Genomic DNA, 8,148 nt, shown 5'->3' on the forward strand with positions numbered 1-8,148 from the left:
GAGGCACCAGTGGCTCGAGGCGGCCAAGGCAGAGACGTTCAAGAGAAGCAAGCAGCGCTGTGCTGTGCAGCCTGGGAGCTGCTCGCCACAGGTGGCCATTTATGGTAACGGTCATTCTCACTCGGATTAAGCTACATTTACACATTCATGGCAAGCGCTGGGTAGCGCCTGTGGCTTCTGGCTGCTGCTTTGGACAGCCCAGGTGCAGGGCACCTCTGTTAGCGGAAAGCAGGACTGGGTGGAGAGGGGAAAGAGCACAGAGTTTGCAACAAGGCTGGCTGGTGCTGAGCCTTGGCTCCAACCCGCTGTCATCCTGGGCCTCGATCTAGTCACCGTAAAATGGGGGAGGAGGAGGAATCCTGTCAAGGCTCACGTATCCAGCTCGTTGGGACCACTGGTTGGACAGTTAGAGAAGCTTTAGCAGCTAGATTGGAAATGGAGCAGCCAGGACTTGAACCGGCACCCATGTGGGATGTCGATGACACGGGTGGTGGCTTAACGCACTACGTCATAGCGCTGGCCCCAGAATCGATGTTCTTAGTTCTACATCTGCTTTATTGAAAGTGGAACAAGAGAGCAGGCATTGAGCCTAGCAGTTAAGACACTCGCTGAGCTGCCCACATCCACACTGGAGTGCCTGGTGTCATTCCCAGCTCTGGCTCCTGGCTCCAGCTTCCTGCTAATGCAGTGATGAGGCCCAGGTAATTCGGTTCCTCCCGCCCACATGGCAGTCCTGAGCTGGATTCTTTCCTGGCTCCCAGCATTTGCCTGGTCCAGCCCTGGCCATTACAAGTATTTTTATTTATTTATTTGAAAGTTAAAGTTACACAGAGGAGAGGCAGAGAGAGAGAAAGAGAAAAAGAGAGAGAGAGAGAGAGAGAGAGAGAGAAAGGGAGAGAGAAAGGGAGGGAGGGAGGGAGGGAGGGAGGAAGGAAGGAAGGAAGGTAGGTAGGAAGGAAGGAAGGAAGGAAGGAAGGAAGGAAGGTAGGTAGGTAGGTAGGTAGGTAGGTCTGTCTGTCTTCCATCTGATGGCTCACTCCCCAACTGGCTGCAATGGCCGGAGCTGCACTGATCCGGAGCCAGGAGCCAGGAGCTTCTTTTAGTCTCCCACGTGAGTGTAGGAGCCCAAGGACTTGGGCCATCTTCTACTGCTTTCCCAGGCCATAGCAGAGAGCTGGATTGGAAGTGGAGCAGCTGGGATTAGAACCGGTGCCCACATGGGATGCTGCCGCTTCAGGCCAGAGCGTTAACCCGCTGTGCCACAGCGCCGGCCCCCATTACAAGTATTTGATTACTGAACCAGCAGATGGGATTGTTTCTCTCTCTCTCTCTCTCTCCCTTTCAAAAAAAATCAAGTTTTCTTTTTTTAAAGCTGGAGCAGGGACTGAAGACCCTATGTGGCAGTTTGAGTGCAAATACCCCTCCATTCTCAATGGTTACCTTGTCCAGATCTTATTTGTACTTGTTTCTTCCATACCAAATTTAACATTTTTTTTTAAAGCAACTAGTCTTTATAGGCCTCTTCCTTTTGTGCCCATATTTCATCAGCGTATGGTATATCGAATTCAGTGATAACAGTACAATAAGGAACGCGGCTGGCACACAGGGTCTCAAGCATGCTATTTGGTGACAGCTAGCCAGAGGCGGCAGGGATGCCAGAGAGAGGCCGCCGTGAGCATCATCAGGCCGGTGGCAGGAGTGTTGCATTCAGACAGAATGGACAGCGCTAGTTAGCCGGCTGAGCTGGTCAAACAGATTGGTAAAGAGAGTGGCCGGCGCCGAGGCTCAACAGGCTAATCCTCCGCCTTGCGGCACCGGCACACCGGGTTCTAGTCCCGGTCGGGGCGCCGAATTCTGTCCCGGTTGCCCCTCTTCCAGGCCAGCTCTCTGCTGTGGCCTGGGAGTGCAGTGGAGAATGGCCCAAGCGCTTGGGCCCTGCACCCCATGGGAGACCAGGAGAAGCACTTGGCTCCTGCCATCGGATCAGCGTGATGCGCCAGCTGCAGCGCGCCAGCCGCGGTGGCCATTGGAGGGTGAACCAACGGCAAAAGGAAGACCTTTCTCTCTCTCTCTCTCTCTCTCTCTCTCTCTGTCTCTCATTGTCCACTCTGCCAGTAAAAAAAAAAAAAAATTTTCCTTGTAACTCTGACAAATACTCCACAGTGTGGAGCTGTCTCTGCAAGATACCTGCGCAGCCGGATACTACACTTCCCAGCATCCCTTGCATTCAGGGACGATCATGGGACTGAGCCAGTGGCATCTGAGCAGCACCGGGAGGGTTACTGCTAGCCAGGGCCTTGAGACGCAGGTGAGCTTCTCCACCCAGTCTGAATCCAGACGCGGGAGACCTCGAATCCCCGGGGAGGGAGGGGACAACACGCGAGTCACTCAGACCACACCATGCAGGAAGAGGACCCCGGGGAGGACTTCCAAGCCCTAAGACCGGCTCCCTTGCTTTTCTTCATGAAACCATGAGCCACATGGTTTTCTTCTCTGAGATTAACTTGAAATGGATGAATTAGAACAAGTGAAGTTACAAAGGAAACAAAGTATCAGGGTGCAGTCACAAACTGTGAAGGTGTGAGCTCAGCCTCTTCAGAAACCTTTGGGACAAGGAGAGCTGTCCAACTCCCGAGATGTCCCCGTAGTGACAGCACATACAGTATCTTGAGATGTCCGCAGTAGCTCCAATGTGACTGCCATTGGCAGCACATAAGTATTACGGCTTTATTTATTGTCCGGTGCATAACAGACGGTGGTGTTGCATGTCAGAGATTAGTGTACATAAAGAGGTCGTATTTTTCCTTTCAAGTTCATGAATCCCTGAATTCCATACACACAGTTGCCCAGGGTCTGTTTTCTGCAGGATAGGAACTCGGTTTAGGGGATGGCAGAGCCACAGGAAGAATGAGCCCGGGTCCCTAGCTGACCACGCGGGATAGCGGTCCCTCTAACACGTGTTAGAAGAAAAGATGATGCTGTCCCACAAGCAGCCAGACCCTGAGCCCACGCGTGTTCCCCACCCCCTCTGCCTCCACCCACAGCCAGGGAAACAGCGCAAGTGGAGCCCACCCACGAGGGGGCGGGTGTGTGGGCTGTCTCCAGACGGGTGGATGCTATGTTCAAAGGCTGGGCCTGATATTCAGGGGGCCCCGGCAGTCGGTGGACTCATCATCTCAGTGTTCACAGAAGAGGAGGCGAGTGGGCGGCTCCACTCCTCGGCCCCTTCCTGGGGCTTGCTGCCTACGCAGAGCCCTTCTAGAGTCTTGGCCAGGACCAAGGCAGGATGAACAAATGGGGTTTAGGGGAAAAGCCGAGAAAACCAGAGAAACTATGAGGACTCCAGGTGGCAAGTGACGGAAACCCAGCTACGTCAGGGTGGAAGGTTAGGCCAGTGTGACAGACGCCCAGCAGAAGTGACAGAGGGAAGGAAGAGTCTTTTCCCAAGCTGAGCCACACAGGTCGGCAGGGCAGCTGTGGTCCACAGGGCCATGCCAGGACCCGGGCTTCTTTGTCCTAGGCCCCAGAATTCCCTAGGATAGTGGATTCTGGTGTGTGGTCCCGCAGAAATGGACACTTTGGAGCTCTGCTCCAGACCTGGTGCATCGGCGCGGTGGAGGCCCAGCAGTCGGGGTTTGACAGGCTCCCGGGGACTCTGCCAGTGCCTCTCCACTCCGGAGCATTGGCCCCTGCCCGGAGTTCTCCCTGCGGAAGGGGCACAAGATACATTCCCTAGAACAAGCTAGAATGCGACTCCAGCCCTGGGAGTGTACCTCTTTTTTTTGGTTTTGTTCTGTTTTTTGACAGGCAGAGTTAGACAGTGAGAAAGAGGGAGAGAGAAAGGTCTTCCTTCCGTTGGTTCAGCCCCCAAATAGCTGCTACGGCCGGCGCACTGCACAAATCTGAAGCCAGGAGCCAGGTGCTTCCTCCTGGTCTCCTATGCAGGTGCAGGACCCAAGCACTTGGGCCATCCTCCACTGCCTTCCCAGGCCACAGCAGAGAGCTGGACTGGAAGAGGAGCAACCGGGACTAGAACCCGGGGTGCCGGCACTGTAGGCATAGGATTAGTTTAGCCGCGGCGCCAGCAGGAGTGTACCTCTGACCCTAGTCCATATTTTGGCCATGGGCATGCGGTGGCCGTCGGCCTCCCCTTTCCCAGGCAGAGGGAGGGGCGCCTCCCAGGAGGCTGCCAGTCCTCCGGGCTTTTGTACTGCAGTGTCTGGAAGGGTGTGGGCTGGGGCCTGCGCCCTGTGCAGCCCTGGGGAAGGACCAGGGTGTGCAGGTCCTGGTGGGCGTGGTCTACGAGAAGAGGGGAGGGGGATGTGGGGGTGGCAGGCTTGGAGCCCCCTGCAGGTGACAGGGACCAGGGCCAGGGCCCTGGAGGGCTAGCTCCAGGGAGACGGGGGATGGGACTCGTGACAAGTAACTGGTGTCACCCATGGGAACAGGTTGGGGAAAATGAGGCCCAGACAGAGGCCTGGAGGTGGGGAGCTGGCCAGAGCAGGGAGCCCCAGTTGCCCACGTCCTGGGAAGAGTCTGGGCCCCACCGGAGGGCAACTCAGAGCGACAGGGCCGTGAGTGTCCCCGAGAAAGATCCTTGTGGCCAATGAGAGGCAGGAGCTGACTGGGGACAAATGGAGCCCCTGCACGGGGCTGGGCGGTGGTTCTTACGGGCATCAGCTCAAGTAATACGCTCAGAAAAGACACAGAGAACTGTAGGCCTGGCCCTCTCCCGGTCTCCCGCTGAGGCCTTGGGCAAGTCCCTTCCCTTGGCTGGGACCCTATTTCTACATCCGGGAAACGGGGTGGGCGGCAATGGGGTCGGCGGCCTCCGGGCTGTTTGTGTGCTGAACTGCCACTAGGGGGCAGCACCCACCACTGTGTCCTCTCTTCCACCCTCCAGAATTCGCACGCGCCCAGGTCATCTTACTCTTAGATCTTTCTGCGAGGTGCAGGTTACAGCTCAGATGTCCGGGTCCTTCCTCTAGGTTTCTCTACGTCTGGGAATAGGCACAAGACACATTCATTTTGTCAGGTGCCCTGGCCCTGGCTGATGCTTCTGGTCTTTGAGAACTGAGTCTGAGCCCGCAGACCTGGCCCCCAGGGAATTCTGTGAAGAAACAACCCAGTTTTTCGGCTCCATATTTACTTCGCTAAGTAAGCCTCTCGGGCAGGAAAGATGGGTGTATTCTATTGTAAATTGACACACTGTACGTATTTATGGGGTACGAAAGTGTGATTCTAGGTGTATGAACTGTGGAATGATTAGATAGAGCTACTTAACTAATCTGCCGCCCCAGACATTTATTTTTGGTTTTGAGAGCGTTTGAAATGGATCCTTCGGCCGGCGCCGCGGCTCACTAGGCTAATCCTCCGTGTTGCGGCGCCGGCACACCGGGTTCTAGTCCCGGTCGGGGCGCCAGATTCTGTCCCAGTTGCCCCTCTTCCAGGCCAGCTCTCTGCTGTGGCCCGGGAGTGCAGTGGAGGATGGCCCAAGTGCTTGGGCCCTGCACCCCATGGGAGACCAGGAGAAGCACCTGGCTCCTGCCATCAGATCAGCGCGGTGCGCCAGCCATAGCGCGCCGGCCGCGGCGGCCATTGGAGGGTGAACCAACGGCAAAGGAAGACCTTTCTCTCTGTCTCTCTCTCTCACTGTCCACTCTGCCTGTCAAAAAAAAAAAAAAAAAAAAAAGAAAGGAAACAGATCCTCTTACTGCTGCCGAAGGACTGCACACAACGCATCGCCATTAACCGCGGTGACCAAGCCGTGCGACAGAGCTCCGACAGCCCACTCCTCTTGCCCAACCGAAGCTGGCCCTGTCCACTCCCTGCGCCGTGAGCTCGTGGGTTCGGTTGGTTCGGGTGCCACGCGGAGGTGACATGGTGCCGTGTCTGTCTTTTGGTGGCTGTCTTGTTTCACCATTGAGTGACCGCGTGTTCCGTCCGTGTTGTCACACATGACAGAATCCCCCATGTCTCTGCCTCTGGGGCGATCTCCACACGTGCCGAGTCCACGGTGCACCTGGACGTCGGGGCTGATTTCCGGGATGGCTGCACTGCCTTGCCTTGCACAGCAGTGCCCAGGGCTCGCTTTCCTGCACATCTTTGCTGACACTCACACACCTCTGCCTTTTGGGCAACAGGAGCTCTTTGATTTTTTTTTTTTGTGGTGTTCGTTTGCATTTCTCTGATGACCAGTGAGAGTCAGCACTTTTTCACAAGCCTGCTGGTCATTTGTATGTATGCTTTGAGCAGTGATTTAAAAAGCAGAGACAGACAGACAGACAGATGGCCGAGTTCCGATCTGCCTGCCATAACACTGGCTCTAAGCAGGAGCCAGGAGCTCAATCCAGGTCTCGCACATGAATGGTGGGGACCTTGAGCCATCAGCTGTTGCCTCCTGGGGGCACATTAGCAGGAAGCTGGAATTGGGCGTGGAGCTGGGACTGGAATCGTGGCACTCCCGTTTGGGATGAAGGCGTCCCGAGCAGCATTGGAGTTGCTGTGCTCAATGCCTGCTGCATCTTTTGCCCTTAAAAACCACAGAGAGAAAGACACAGGGAGAGAGAGAGGTCCCACCTGCTGGCTCACTCCCCAGCTGCCCCTAATGGCTGCGCTGGACCAAGGCGGGGAGCCAGGAATGCAACTCGAGTCTCGCATAGGCTGGCGGGAACCCAGATACCGAGCTGGCACTGCTGCCTCTCAGGGTCTGCATCAGCTGCCCAGGTCTTTAAAAAATCAGATTCATTGTTTTCTTGCTGTTCAGTTGTTTAAGTTCCTTATATAATTTGCATATTAGCCCTTTATCGCTGTCTGGCTTACATATGTTTTCTCCCATGCAAGACAAATGATTTTGTCACTCAGTAATCACAAGGCTTGGTTGTATCCTGGTGGTCCCCGGGATCCATCCCAGAGCAAAGCGGAAGAAAGAACTCCCAGCACCTAAGAGTGAGGCAGCAAATCACGTGGCAACAGCTGAATGAGCCATGTAGTGTGTGACAAGGTGCTGTGGGCTCTAGGAGAAGATTGAGAGTGGCACAGGGGGCACGGGATGAGGCGGCCAGGGTGGGTTCCAGGGTAATGGAGTTTGTGAGCCAAAGGGGAATAGGATCAAGGGGATGAGCTATGTGGGTGCCTGGGGGAAGATGATGTCAGATGGAGGGAACAGCCAGTGCAAAGGCCCTGGGGTCAAGCATGTCTGGTTTGTTGGCGAAACAGCAAGGAGGCTGGAGCATTGTGTGTCGGTAGGAGGTGAGGGCAGCAGAGAGGTGGCTGCGGATAGAAGCCTCTGCTTTTCTTGGGGTGAAAATGAGAGACGTGACCTGACTTGCCATGTACAGCAGAGTCTTGTTAGGAGCAAGGGGAGAGCAGGAAGCGACTGCTGTCATCTGGGCAGAGCCTGAGGCGGCCCTGGCCGGGGGAGCAGTGGAGGCAGCCGGGAGGCTGTGCACCCACAAGCCCGCCTGTAGCTGGGTGTGCGTCCCTGCAGAGGCGCGGGCTGGGGAGGGCGCGGTGTGTTTTGTGCAGATAGAGGGTCCACAGAGTCTCCGGTGCTTGTTCTGGTGGCCAGGCACCTGTGCGTGAGCTCCCCTCCCTCTGTCGTAACCCCCTGGCATCTGGCTGTCTGGGCTTGGTGTGAGTGGCTCTGTTTTGGTCCTGACCGTCTGCACACTTCCTTCCCCTCGCCTCGCCTGCCTTCCCTTCCCTTCTCTGCTCTTGCGATCAGAGTCACGGAGAGCATTCCAACAAGGACTCTGGAATACAGGATTCTGATGGCGTTGAGCTCAGTGGCCAAGTCCAAGTTCCCAGAGCTGTCCAGCAGCCACCGGGCTTCGGAGCAGATGGCTTCCCCAGCCTTTCCTGTCCCTGGGCTAGGGCTGGTTCCAGCTGCCGTGCAGGGGTTTTCTGGCCACCAGGTGGCTCCAGCTCTCTGCCTGGGATCCTGGAAGATGGGGTGCCTGAGGCAAGGGCTGGGGGCCAGGAGCAGGCGCCTTAGTGACAGCGTGTGTGGGGGGGTCTCTCCCACCTCTGACTGCAGGTGGCCCTGCTGTGGCTGCAGCTGGGGGGGGGGCGCCCTCCCCCTCCCTGAGGGGGCTGCCGTCAGCTTGTCACCCAGATGCCTGTGCGGCCACTCAGCTGGGGGACTAG

Source organism: Oryctolagus cuniculus, chromosome 11, assembly GCF_051225735.1.
Source record: "Oryctolagus cuniculus isolate XC-2025 breed Fujian yellow rabbit chromosome 11, ASM5122573v1, whole genome shotgun sequence".
NCBI lineage: Eukaryota > Metazoa > Chordata > Mammalia > Lagomorpha > Leporidae > Oryctolagus > Oryctolagus cuniculus.